Source organism: Nyctibius grandis, chromosome 3 (assembly GCF_013368605.1).
Source record: "Nyctibius grandis isolate bNycGra1 chromosome 3, bNycGra1.pri, whole genome shotgun sequence".
Classification (NCBI taxonomy): Eukaryota; Metazoa; Chordata; class Aves; order Nyctibiiformes; family Nyctibiidae; genus Nyctibius; species Nyctibius grandis.
Genome location: NC_090660.1, coordinates 17,749,366 through 17,762,162, shown reverse-complemented (window position 1 = coordinate 17,762,162; position 12,797 = coordinate 17,749,366).

Below are 12,797 nucleotides of genomic sequence, written 5' to 3'. Positions count from 1 at the left end.
CAGGCGTGTAAGTAGTAAATGTCTCTCCAGTCACACTGAACTGGCTTCTGAAACTCCAGCAAAAAACAACTGGTTTCTGCAAATGTGAATGAGATTAAAAAAAAAAAAATCAGAAAAGGCACCTGTGTCTTTACAGATAACAGGCTAAATCTTTCACTCCTTATTTAAGTCTTACTCATACAGTATTCCTACTATGATTTGACTTTGCAGCTAGTTTTGCCTGAGGGAAGACTGGCTGAATGCTGAGTAATGACATCAAGATTAATCCCTGAGAAGCTAATGAAATGTCATGTCAGGGGTATTACTTCAATTTGAGGGACAAGTACAGACGCATTATCTAATGCTTCCCAGTGCTGAAGTTCCTGTGTTACCATATTCTAAGAATCTATATCATAATGATTGTGTACAACTGAGTGTAATGAAAATAAAATGTATTAAAGATGTTAATATAGGTACCTGTTGGCCTCTCCTAATCGCTTGTGGCATTGTTAATCACATTGCTATGACGTTAGGTGGCACAGGCACGCATGATCTCTCGCCTTTCTAAAGGCTGAGTAAGCTGCCGTGGAGAACGTTTCCTGCTACCATCTCTTGGTATGGAAGGCAGGGGTCCACATTGCATGTTGCGTGAACACCTTGGGCCAAGAATAGATGGATACATCAACAAAACAAGTCATGGCTACAACACAGCCAGGCCCCATATCTGTGATTCTCCTCCACTGTGGCAGCTGAGAGGTAGCTAGAGATGAGTAATGTTAGTATCAATATCAACTAAATGACAGAGAGCCATGAGGTTAAGGGAAATCACTGCCTTAGAGGACTTAACAGTGCAGATAGATAGAAAAGGCAGAGAAGAAAGGTAGGAAAATATAACCTCTATTTTTCTATATTTTTCTACCTGATGAAATGATGCAGAAAGATCAGTCTGAACTAGGTTAACAAAGGCTGTCAATAACAAAACTAGCAAGTAAAATTCAAATTGTCCAAATCCCATTACGTTACCTTGATCCAGTTTGGTGTACATGCAATGAGCTCATGCACCCCAGACCAGACCTCCAATGGACGTGCAGTACAGCTGTGCTGAGCGTAGACAGTCAGCCTGGCCAAGTGGCCTGCAAACCTCCTCCTCTGCACTGGGAAACACACTGGGCCAAAAAGCAGGAGCACTGCTTTTCTAAGAGATCCAAGCCACCAACTGTCCTCGGGACCAGGTCGTAGTGCCTTTGGGAGTACTGCTGCTATGGTATTCCCAGGTGGATGGCTGCCACCCGTAACCACTTTTGATAGCACTGAAACCATGCCAGTGTTGTGGAGGAGGAGCTCTGTGTCCTAAGAGCCCTTATTTCTAATGCATTCAGGACTCTGAGTGCAGAGGGGGTTGTTGGATAGCTATGGAGCCCAGGAAGAAAAGGGTTAAAGCTGTACTCTGGTCCAGAAAGACTGAAGCCAAAATAAAGCCATGTTACATCTATGGCATTAGAGACAAGGGTGAGCTTTGGGGCAAGACTTGAAGCACTGGATTTTGAAGAGCAAGTTGTCCTCAGACTCTGTATCCCATCCCATGGCCTGAGGTGTCAATGCAAGCACCTACACCTCAGGTCAGGGAACTTTTTCTCACAGCCCTTGGTCTTTTCACCCCTTTCTTCAGCAGCCGCAGCAGCAACTGAAGGAAAATAGAGCCCGGCTTTGAAAGCCAGAACCTTCCTGCTTTGACATGTCCCCTTCCCACCTTCCCTTTCCCCTGTATCTGCGGAGGTAAAAGCAGTGGGTAGGAGAGGCAGAGGCTTCCTTGGACAAATGCAGCCCTTCTAAGAGAGCTTGCAGGCTCAGCACAGGTGCAGGGCAGGGAGAAGTGGCCTTTGGGCAGGGATTTCCTCCGTGCCCGGCTCTTCCCCCACCTGAGTGTCGCTGGTCACACATCGTGGCCACATGCCATCTATCCCTTCCCACATGCCAGACCCAGTGGTTTGCAGCTGGGACAACCTGCTGCTGCTGCCACCAGCCGCTGGTTTTAGATTTTGTTCAGTGGGAATGACCAGTTCTTGAGCAAATCTGAGCTGAGGTGGCTCCTCAGGTGGGTCAGGGCACAGCAATGGTCCATCCCACTGCACTAGCCAGGAGCAGGGTGGCTGGGGGCACTGGGGCAGCCCCAGCCTTAGGCATCGGGTACCTCCCTGGGGACGAGCTGGGGCTGGGCTGGGATGTAGGCCCATGGGTGGGGGACAGGGGCAGCCCCCGTGAGGGGAAGCGGGGTCAGACACAGCCCCAGCATGGCTGGGCAGGGTCATGGGGTCACAGGTTGTTGAGAAGAATACAATTTACACCAACTTTGGAGGATGAATCATCTAGTTTTGCAAAACTGGCATTCAAAAACTAACATTTCCTCTTCCATCTCCTTCTTTTACAGTCTGGCTTGAGAGAACATGAAGCCTGCTGGTAGACCTTGGTGTTGCTCATCCATTTCACTTGGGAAGACGTTCAAAGTCTGTGGTGGATGGTGGCAGTATATTTTCTAGCACAGTACCGTAATGGGTCTGGTTGTGCCTCCCTGGAAAAGAAAATTTAAATTTGCATCTTTTGAGCTAAACTCTTTGGATTTCTTAGTTATGTTAATTTTCACTCTACTTCTGGTTTAGTTTTTAAACTTGGCAACTTCAAATATGTAAATGCTTGAAGATGCACTATGATTTTGTTCAGGTGTGTGTATGTATGAAATGTGTTATCTTCTGGACTAAGTTACTTTATTCTAGGTAATGGAATGACTCCAGATGAATGCACCCGTACTTCACAGTGAGATTAATTCAGCACATCAGGAAAATGGCCTGAGGAAATGATTGCAGATATAACTGAGGGAATATTTTAAAACTGTTCACTTAATCTTTTGACAAAGCACAGAAATAAAAGTGTAGCTTATTTTATTAAATTTTGAAATATATAGCCCACTACTTCTGTATTTTTTGAATAACATTTAGTATAACGAATATCAGGACCTTTTTCTACTGTTACATGAGTACCAGCAGAAATTGTCAGGAACAAAAATGAAATCTGAAACAATATTTCTCTTAGCTTTGCCTGTGTTGTCTTCAAGGGTAATATTTGCCCTAAACAGCATAACTCTGGGAATTTCTGAGGCTTTCCTTATCATGAGCTCACCAGACAGGGACACTCATGTGGCATTCTGTGTCCAGGCCAAGGACAAACATTTCAGCTACGTCTTCTCTGCATAGCATTTCCTATGTTAGGTCTTGCTAACTCTTTGAGATTGAATGGAATAAAATCTCTTCGATGATGACTTTGTGCACGATTGAGCAGATGTGGCTTCAGGGCTGTAATGGTTGACTCATGTTCATTTGAGATATCAAATTTTGCCAGCTGGAACTGCCAACTCTTCTAGCCATATATGAGTTCAGGGAGGGATTTTATGCTACGCATTGTTGAGTTTGGTATAGCAGCATTTTTCTTCAAAATGTCTTCACAGTCACAGCATTTAACTGGCTTACAGCCCAACTCACTTCAGAGATTTTATTGTTAAAAAAATTAAAAAATGTTCCCCAGCCAATGTTTCTTTGAGTTCAGAAAGCTTCAGATTTGGACTGTGCACTTTGGATTGCTTCATGTTGCCTTCATTTAAGATTTTGATGACCTGTAGAATCTTTGGAACAACTCTGAAGGATATTGTAGATGCTCTCATCACCTGGGGGTCTTTTTTAATCACTGCCAGATTTTAAAAAAAAATGCTGTAATCCAAAAAGAAATCATGGGTCTCATAAAATCGGTAGATCAGGTTCTACAGCCTGTGTTATGCAAGAGTTCAAGCCAGCTGGTTGTCACAGCTTGTGTCTCACTGCCTTAAAAAGACACAAATCTGTGAGTTGACCCAGATTTTCTTTCCGGGAATCTGCTCTCCAGTGCAACAGAAAGCCTGTAGTGTTTACTGTTGCCAGAGTACCAGAAATCTAAATTGTGTTAGGCAATGAGAAGCAGAAAAGCAGTTCTGCTCCAGTAGGTACTTTTAAAAGTATTACCAGACTCCTCTACACAGGTGACAGGAGAATAACTTTTGCCATTCCAATATACAGCAGAATAACTGAACTTAGCTGTTTCAAAACTGTGAGAGACTGAAATGTAAAGTGATTGTCCCAAAGTTTGCTTGTGTGCACTCGCTTGACTGATAAGACAGCGGAACTGTGGAATCCACAAGCTTGTTGATGCAGCACACCACTCTTCTGCTTATCAGTCGCCGACCATTGTCTGGGCTGAGCGAGCAGCCCACCAAGAACATCCTGTTTACTCCGAGTGATAAGCAAGGCCTAAGGTGTGTAAGCAGCGCGTGAGCCATACGTGCATATGCAAAACTATAACCACACCTTTGCCAAGACACTGTTGTCAAGACAGCGAAACCCACTCCCTTACCTACATGGTATAAAGGAAGACCACCACCGAGGTACAGTGCCGGACCACCACTAGAAGACTGAACACAGAAGACAGAGGATCTGCAGGACGCCACTGTATCCTGGGTGGTGACTATCCTATCCTTGCTATACTGTCCATAATCTCAGCTTACTTTTCCTTCTGTCTCTTGATTTCTTTTCCGTGTCTTTTCTCCTCTTTCACAAAGTATCGTTACCCACTTATCATTCTCCAAGTAAACATAGCCAAGTGTGAATCAATACCGCGCCTCGTTTGTGCTTTATCTTCGTCTCAAGGATCAACTAAGAACCTTTCCTAGGGGAGGGGAACCCCTGCTCCCGAGCGCACTGGGAGGGAAGGGGGGGAAATTATTTTTAGGGGGCTCTAACCCATATGGGTGGGGCTGACCGTGGAGTTTTTAGGGGGCTCTGACCCGTGCTGGCTGGGCAGGGCTGACTGAGGAGGGCTGCGATCTGATCAATCGTAGCTGGTGAACCCCCCCTCTGGTGGAACCTGATCGGTTCTTGACAAAAACAGAGAGTCACGCCGCATGAGTAAATTTAAAAACTGATGTGCTACCTCTGATGCTTCCAGCAGACTTTATTCTCCTGCTAAATTGTGTTTTTTGCCTGTGTGACTGTAGAGAGCAGTGTTTACAACGTTACTGAATGGCTTGCAGTCTGAATGAATAAGGCGACAAAGGGGAAGAGAACTGCTCTGGGACTAGACCGTACTGCAGCTTCTTCAAATACTTTTTCTACTGAATGGTGGTTTGTCTTGTCGTTTTCTTCAAAATGGTATTTTAAGAAGTAAGGGTATACACACGCCCTCTGCTTCAGAACTGCAGAAGACCTTAGATACAGAAGAACTCTCACAGTGCTTTAATTCATGGGAGGGTAGGAAGAAATGGGGCCATCCAAGGTGTCTTCCAACCAATATGTTCTCTCTTCCCACAGTACAGAAGATGCAATGGTGGTGTACTGGGGTGTCCTGGTTTCACTGGGATTTGGTTTCAGTTTGTGGCCATCCATGGTAATCAAGGCCCTCAGCAGTTAAATCTGGGGCAGCTGACCCTGGCTGACCCCTTGCCTCTCCTTGCCTCTCCTTGTCTCTCCTTGCCTCTCCTTGCCTCTCCTTGCCTCTCCTTCCCTCTCCTTCCTTGTCTGTTGCTGTGGTTCCTGGAGCAACCCACCAGTGATCTGTGGATGAGTATACTGTTGTCTGTCCTGTGTTATCATTTATATTGATTTTCTTAATTTCATTAAATCTGGTTAACTTCATCCCACGAGTCTCCCTCTTTTTTTCCCGATTTCCTTCCTCATTTGGGGAAGGGACATTGGGTGATAGAAAAACTGCTATTGTTTAGCCCCAGGTGCAGGCTAAACGAAGACATGGGGGATGAGCACCGCAGTGGTAAGACACTTGCTGTTGCCCCTCTCACTTACACAGGCTCAGGGGGGCATAAGAAAGCCCCACAACCACCAAAGGCCAGCAGCTGTACTAGCAGTAGCAGGCTGCGCAGCTACTGGAATCTAGTCTGCACTAGATTTCTGGGCTAGCATTTCTTTCCTATATCCCTCTTTATTAATCCCTGAGCCTTTTAATTAGGTCTTGTATGGAAAGGAGCAGAAACTGGATAGAGAAATCATTTAACTTTCTCTTCATCCAAGCCACTCTTAGCAGAATAATTTTCATCTTAAGCAGGCAGCTGTTTGAACCAGGCTCTTATTCTGCCATAAGCTGTCTATAATCCTTCCACATGTACCACACTTTCTCCTCATCTTTTAATACAATTCTCACTTAACAAGTCTGTTGCTCTATTTTACCCAAAAACCCACTGAAGTCAGTAGCCACCTTCCCAGTGGGCTTTGAATCTTGACCTTAGATAGATAGATGGATAGGTATTTGCATTACCATAGGTTCCTATAGACCTAATTACGTCTTTACGTCCTACTCCTGCTATATAAATGTTAATGTTATTGTGCTAGTAAGTTTATTAGCTTGCTGGAATACGCATGCACTATCCTCTGAAATTTCCCTAGAGAGCTTAGTGGGACCATTAGGTCTCAGAAGGACTGAACAAAGCTACTTCTCAGTAGGTTACCTATCACCTGGATAAATGTAACCAGGAAAGAGAAAAGGAAGCATTCTACTATCAAGTCCTAGCACTTTGTTTTGTAAAATATAGAATAATTTTTTACAATTTACAAGTTTTTTACTCTTCTCCTTTTATGGGCTAATATAATATTCTTTTCTATGTGTTTTGTGATGCAAGTCTAGCAGGCCTGGGTTAGTGGCGATATGAGCTGAATCAACTGCTGAGTATGGGAACAGCTCCCTTGCTTTCATGGGCACTTATCAGTTTGCATTAGCTGGGGTTTTGGACCATTATTTGTAAATTTTACATCTGGAAGTCAAGATAGGTTTGCAGGTATAACTTCTGTAGTTTACTGATCATACAGGGTGTGTTCCTTGAAGTAGCATATAAGAATGCACACTGTGATTTGGTTGCCTTTAACAGATCTGCCAAATAACGACTGTAGAAGCAAGAAGTAACATGTTCACACCTCATCTTAACTGCATTCAGGGATCAACAAAGGCCTTCACTCCATCCTCCACTGAAAACACACAAGAGTAGAAAATTCAGCCTGTGAAGGCATGCCCATTTCCACTGAACTCTTCAGCAAATATTTATTCTAAGCTTTCATTTTCCTTTAATACCCATATATTCAGGCTGTGAAATTGCACTAAGCAACTCTGGGAAAGTGTGTGCCTTCACCCACATTAATCACACAGACACATAACTACTTGAATTACAGAAGAAAGTGACTCCATCTACTGATGACAATGGATAAAAGAAAGAGGTGGGAAAATATCCCTAATTCCCATAACCCCCTTCCTCTGTACATTATACAGAGACACTTAAGGGAGTAATACAAACACAGAGCTGTAACAGAAGCTGTGTGTCAGAGTCCAGGTCTGCTACAGTGGGCAGTGAAGGTCATGTAATCCCTTCCAGAAACTGCTGAAGCTCTGAGTTATAACCAGTTTAGTGTCTGAGGAAGAGGGCTGCTTGGTCCCTTTACTCCTCTTGGGAAAGGTACTTCTGCTAACTTACCTTATGTCAATGTGATCTCCTCTCTCTTTAGACTTACCACATTGATCTAGTCACAGGAGCAATCCTATCCCCATACAGATTTTGCTTTGCTAGGTAAAGGAGGATAATTCTAAAATTGCTCCTATGCTTAGTTAGGAATTTACTGATGGATTATTATGCTGCTAATAATTCACTAGTTGAGGTCCTCCACAGATATATAATCAAGCAATAAATTGTGGATATGTAGAGAAAGCATCATCAGTAACAGTACTCCTGTGGTAAGGTGGTTTCAATAAGGTCAATCCATTCACCTGAAAAATATTAGGGAGTGGCACTTCAAACATTTGAAAATATCACTAAATGCAAAAAAAATGACTGAGGAAACATGGCAAATGTGAGTGTGTTTTCATTTTTTCTGGGACGAATGTAAGGCAGGTGATTTTTGAGTCATAGTTCCAGCCTGGCAAAAGAAGCTGGTGAGGTAACTGCCAGCATCAGTGTCAAAAGAAAAAGAATATTATCTGTGTCCCCATGAGATGGCACCCCGAACTAGCAGTGCACACAGGGATGGGTTCAAAATTTTTTCTTCCTGGAAGGAGTGGATCACAGATGCTTTAGTGTGAAGTAATTAATCCAAAGCATTGTCTCTCTGCTTTTGTTTCACAGAAGCTGATCTTAGTCTTTGTACAGTGGGGAAAAGATAAAGTATCAGAATAATGTGTCAAGGTTTTTTGTCTCTTTTACATATATGGACTTCCCCTTATATTTTGACTTCCTAGTCATGTTGCAAGGCTATTTTCACAGACTCTTCCAAGTAGACAGTCAAATCTCTTTATTAAGCTAATTTATTTGTATTACACCAAGCATTACGCTTGGTGTTAAGTGTTGGGAGCAATGCCTTTAGGGAAAATAGTCAGATCCTCAACAACCTAATTCCAGCACATAGGATCATTCATTTCCCATTCACCAGATTAAAGGCTTTGTTCTCACTGAAAGCTCTCAGCTGTTTGGCTGCCTATTTCATTTTTTTCCCAATGAAACGTATATCCTAGTCCAGAACAGCCTTACTAAAAAAACCCAGAAGTGAGCACACGTAAGTATGAGAAGTTAATTTCCTGTCTGTTATTAGAAGTAATCACCAGTGAGTAATACTTCTACGTCAGCAGACATGTCTGAAGAAAACTGTATTGCTACCATACACGTTGAATCAGTGTGTTGCTATGTGACACCATCCTTTATGCGTATCAGTGCAAACACCTTGGGAAGGAAGAGAAGAGAGAGATAGCTTGTTACTGTCCAGTTTGTGTCTCTCTCAATGGAACCATAGAATAACACTTTATTATTGTAAGTGTTATTTTGATTTCAAATTAACTTGTGGTTTATAACTGACGGTTTGATCTTTGGTAGCATTTCTTATGAAAATGAAAAATATTTTGGCTATGGATTGTTCCTGTTGCTAAATAGTAATCTAGGCCCATGTTATGTGAGGAATATCAAAAGCTCCGCTGTGTATACCTGTTCACAGACAGTGCAATCTTACCCTGTGAAGTTTTCTAATTGCATTAAAATTGTAGATCACTGAATCAAAATAAAAGTGTACAAGTGACCTCCTATCATTGGCTTCCTTGCAAGATCCAAAGCTTACTGTGAAAGCTGTAACTCGATTAGAAGACCTCTCATGACTGCCAGCATAGAAAGAATGCACCAGTTTGTTCTGTTCATTATTCAGTCCCACTTGTAGATGATTTCCCGTGTCGTCTCCAAAGCATGTCAGCATTAATTGCAATCAGACATGCACTGAGCATTAGTGAGTTTGGAGGAAGAGATAAAAAAAAAGACTCCAATGGACGCTTTGAGTCTCTGAAATAGTTGAAGTAGTTCTCCGTGCTGTGTTGAGCAGTAGGAGTATTCCCTCCCCCCAAATGAGCTTGTTCAAAGAGCGGAGAGAAGGCGGCTGCTTTTCTTTCCTTTCCAGCAGCATGTAGGAACAGCTTTCCTAGGAGGTGTTCAGAGGGAGTGGCAAGGAGAGCTGGGGAGCGAGGGCAGAAAGTAGGCTGAGTAACAGGAGAGTCACCTGGCTGGTTGCATCCCTTCTGCAATGAAGCGTGTCTGGCTTGCAGGTTCATAGGTGAAGACACACATGTGTAACTGCTGGATCCTAGTGTCCAGCAAGGTCTTAGTTTGTGTTTTTCCTTGGGCTATTGAAGACCTGGAAGAATGGGGACAAAAGCCTAGTTATTACTTTGTCAGCAGACTGAAACTTGTCTGAGTTACAAGGATTCAGATTTAAATAATCAGTGTTCCACTCCACCCCCGCATTGTTTCTACCTTATTTATTTACCTTATTTTCTGAGATAATATTACAGCAGAAGGTGTTGAACTCATAGGGGGCTTAAAAATAGTTTTGATTTTTTGATAAGGAAAAATCCTATTATTGGTTCTGTTATTTTTTTTAACTTGGTGATAGACATACAGGTCATAATAGGTGTGTGTTGAAAATACTTTGAGATTAAACTGAACAAGACTAATTTAGTGAAAGGTAAATGCAGGAGGCGGGGAAGCTGATGCAACCAGTTGTCATTCAGTCAGACTGAGAAAGAATGTTCCTGGACTGGGGGAGAACCACTTCACTACTTCTCCCTTGCAAACCTCAACTACCTGAGGTTAAGCATCTTCTACTTTTCACATTAGCATCTTCTGCTTTTCCACATCTTCCAGGTTGGGCTATAAGTAAGACTCAGTCATATGTCAGGAATACCCATAAATATGAACAAGCAGCTACCGGCAAGTCACAGTTAGCTTAACATTACCTGCAACAGCAAATGACCCCAAAATATCCATTCTCAGGGGAAGCAGGACTGCCCTCTGAGCCGCTCAGTTACCAGTGCCAGTGTGGACTCCTTCATTTGAAGCATCACAATTCCAGCAGTGATCATTAGTTTCATGGCACCATGGCCAGAAATAATTAATTTCTCATCAGTAACTAGGTCAGGCTGAAGGATTCTGTACAGCTACCTAGTTCCAGACCTCAGCTATCAAAGAGCAGTTATCCAGTGGAGGGTAAGGGATATTTGCACACCTCCAGCTTGGCAATGTAGAGTCCTTTCCCTTTTCCACTGCCCAGCCTTTAAAAGAAACTGATGCATCTACTTACATCTGTATTTCTCATGTATCACTAGCAAGGAAATGGATCTGCTGAGTTGTGCTGTCTCTGTCAAGGCAACCTGGCTGTTGTCCCCCTTCCTGCAGCTTATCCAGAAGCTCCTGAGCCACTTCACAGGGGCCATACTTAGTAGACCTGGGTCTGAAGGAAAGTTTGCTCCTGCAGAGATGGCAATATTTGGCTTTAGATTACCTGCAGGCATCTGAGAAGAGTCTGGCAGCCAACCTTATTATGGATTTTCAACAAAATTTCTCTTACAGAAGACATAATTAGATACATAACAATGATGGCCCAGATGGCACAGTTTAGCCAGCTGGCCTGTATTTTATTTTAATTGCTTTAACACATCCACACCCTGTCTTTGTTATGGATTCACTTGTGGCAAAGCATTTAGATTTGCTGTCTGGTAATGATGGGAGGTGAACCCCATCTGCATCACAGCAGAAAGTAAAATATAATTTCCTTTGGGTAATAATTGCTTAGGAGCCTTTTGGAAGGAAATACGGGTAGGATCTAATCAGGACGCTGTGGCGCGCAGTGATTTATGCTCGAAGCAAAACAGGAATGTGTCATTCCAGGAGATAACAGCTGTCACCAAGGAGGCACTGTCTTGGTGAAAACTCATCCTTTGGTTTCCTAGCCCTTTCATTTAGGCAGCCAGGCACGCCAGCACTGCAAACCTGAAAGCAAACTCAATTATCTTTCATTTACCTTTTGTGGTCTAAAAGTATGCAGGGCCACCTGAGGTTACTACGGTGTGAACCTGAGTGTGGTGTGCACACCGTTTCCTCATGGGGACTGAAGTGTGGCCATGGCCTCCCAGGGAGTACTTGCTGGTGTTCCCCTCTGTGGGCGGCTCGGCTGCCCAGCCAGGGAACGCTGTGGAGCAGAAGTAGGCCACCTCTTCCTTGCTAAGGACCGTGTACATCTTTCAAATAAAAATAGACTTGGTGGGCTGCACCATCACATCTCCCTCTCACTTTCTTCTCCCATCCCTGTCATGTTTATCAGTAGTAACATGGACTGTATGACTTGAACCCAGCGGTCCCCATCCTGGAGGTGAAGGGATGGGACTTTCTATTTCCCTCCCACCTCTGGGGACAGGGAGCTGCAGGGAAGGCTGCTCCCCTGCAGAGGACATGGCTGCCTATAGGAGCAAGCTCTCGCTTTACAGCGACAAGAAGGGCAGATATTTTTCCTTGAGTGTTAACTCCAGTCTGGCCTTGGGCTTTTAAGGCAACCAAATGCACACATACGCCTTTTACAAAGACAGAGTTAAGACACTGTCTTAATGTTTATACAGATACAAAGTGGCCAGCCACGCACTCCTACACATTTTGGTTGTCTTCCTGAGTGTCTTTTTCACAATTGCAATTTTTCTGCAAATAGCGGCAATTCCAATGTAACTTGGAGTACTGGTTTTGCTCAGAAGGTCTTTTAATTGCTCATCCACTCTGGTATTCTCTCCTTGGGAGTCTTCGTTCATTCTTGTCTGGTGCCTTTTGTACTGTGCTTGCTGAAGGCAACGCACAGAGGCTGCTCTTTCCTGCCAGAGCTTGTTGTTGTCTCCAGTAGCTGGGCAGGCAAAGACAACTCTGGTGTGAATCATTTTGCTCCTCCAATGTAGGAGGTGCTGTGAAGAATGATTAAGGGGGGAAGAAAAAAAAAGAAAACGAGAGTGAGAGGGAGTGTGTGTGCACACAAATTAAGGTTGGGAAAGTGGGAGTGGTGTCAATGAGCAGGTAAGCTAACAGAGTCTTCTGCTCGGCAAGGTTTCACCACGGGTGGCTAGTTCATCGTGCTGTACCCATTCCATTGATTCATTTACCAGGATTATAGCCTTGCAAAGTAAGTACAGCTTTTTATCTTCCTCTGATACTTTAAGTAATGCCTAACTAATAGTTAACAAATCTCTGTTGTGAAACATAATTGTGTAGAAGGAGTGGGATAAGGAAATTTTTACAAAAGGGATCATGTGGAATTTAAGGAGCAAAAAAGCCTTCCCAAACGACAATGTTTTGGTTTCATCCCAAAAGTGCTGCATTTGCCATGCTGTATTTCTTCCCCCTGAAAAGATTCATTGGAAGCGGTGAATAGGATCTGGCAGGTGATACAGCAAGTGCATTA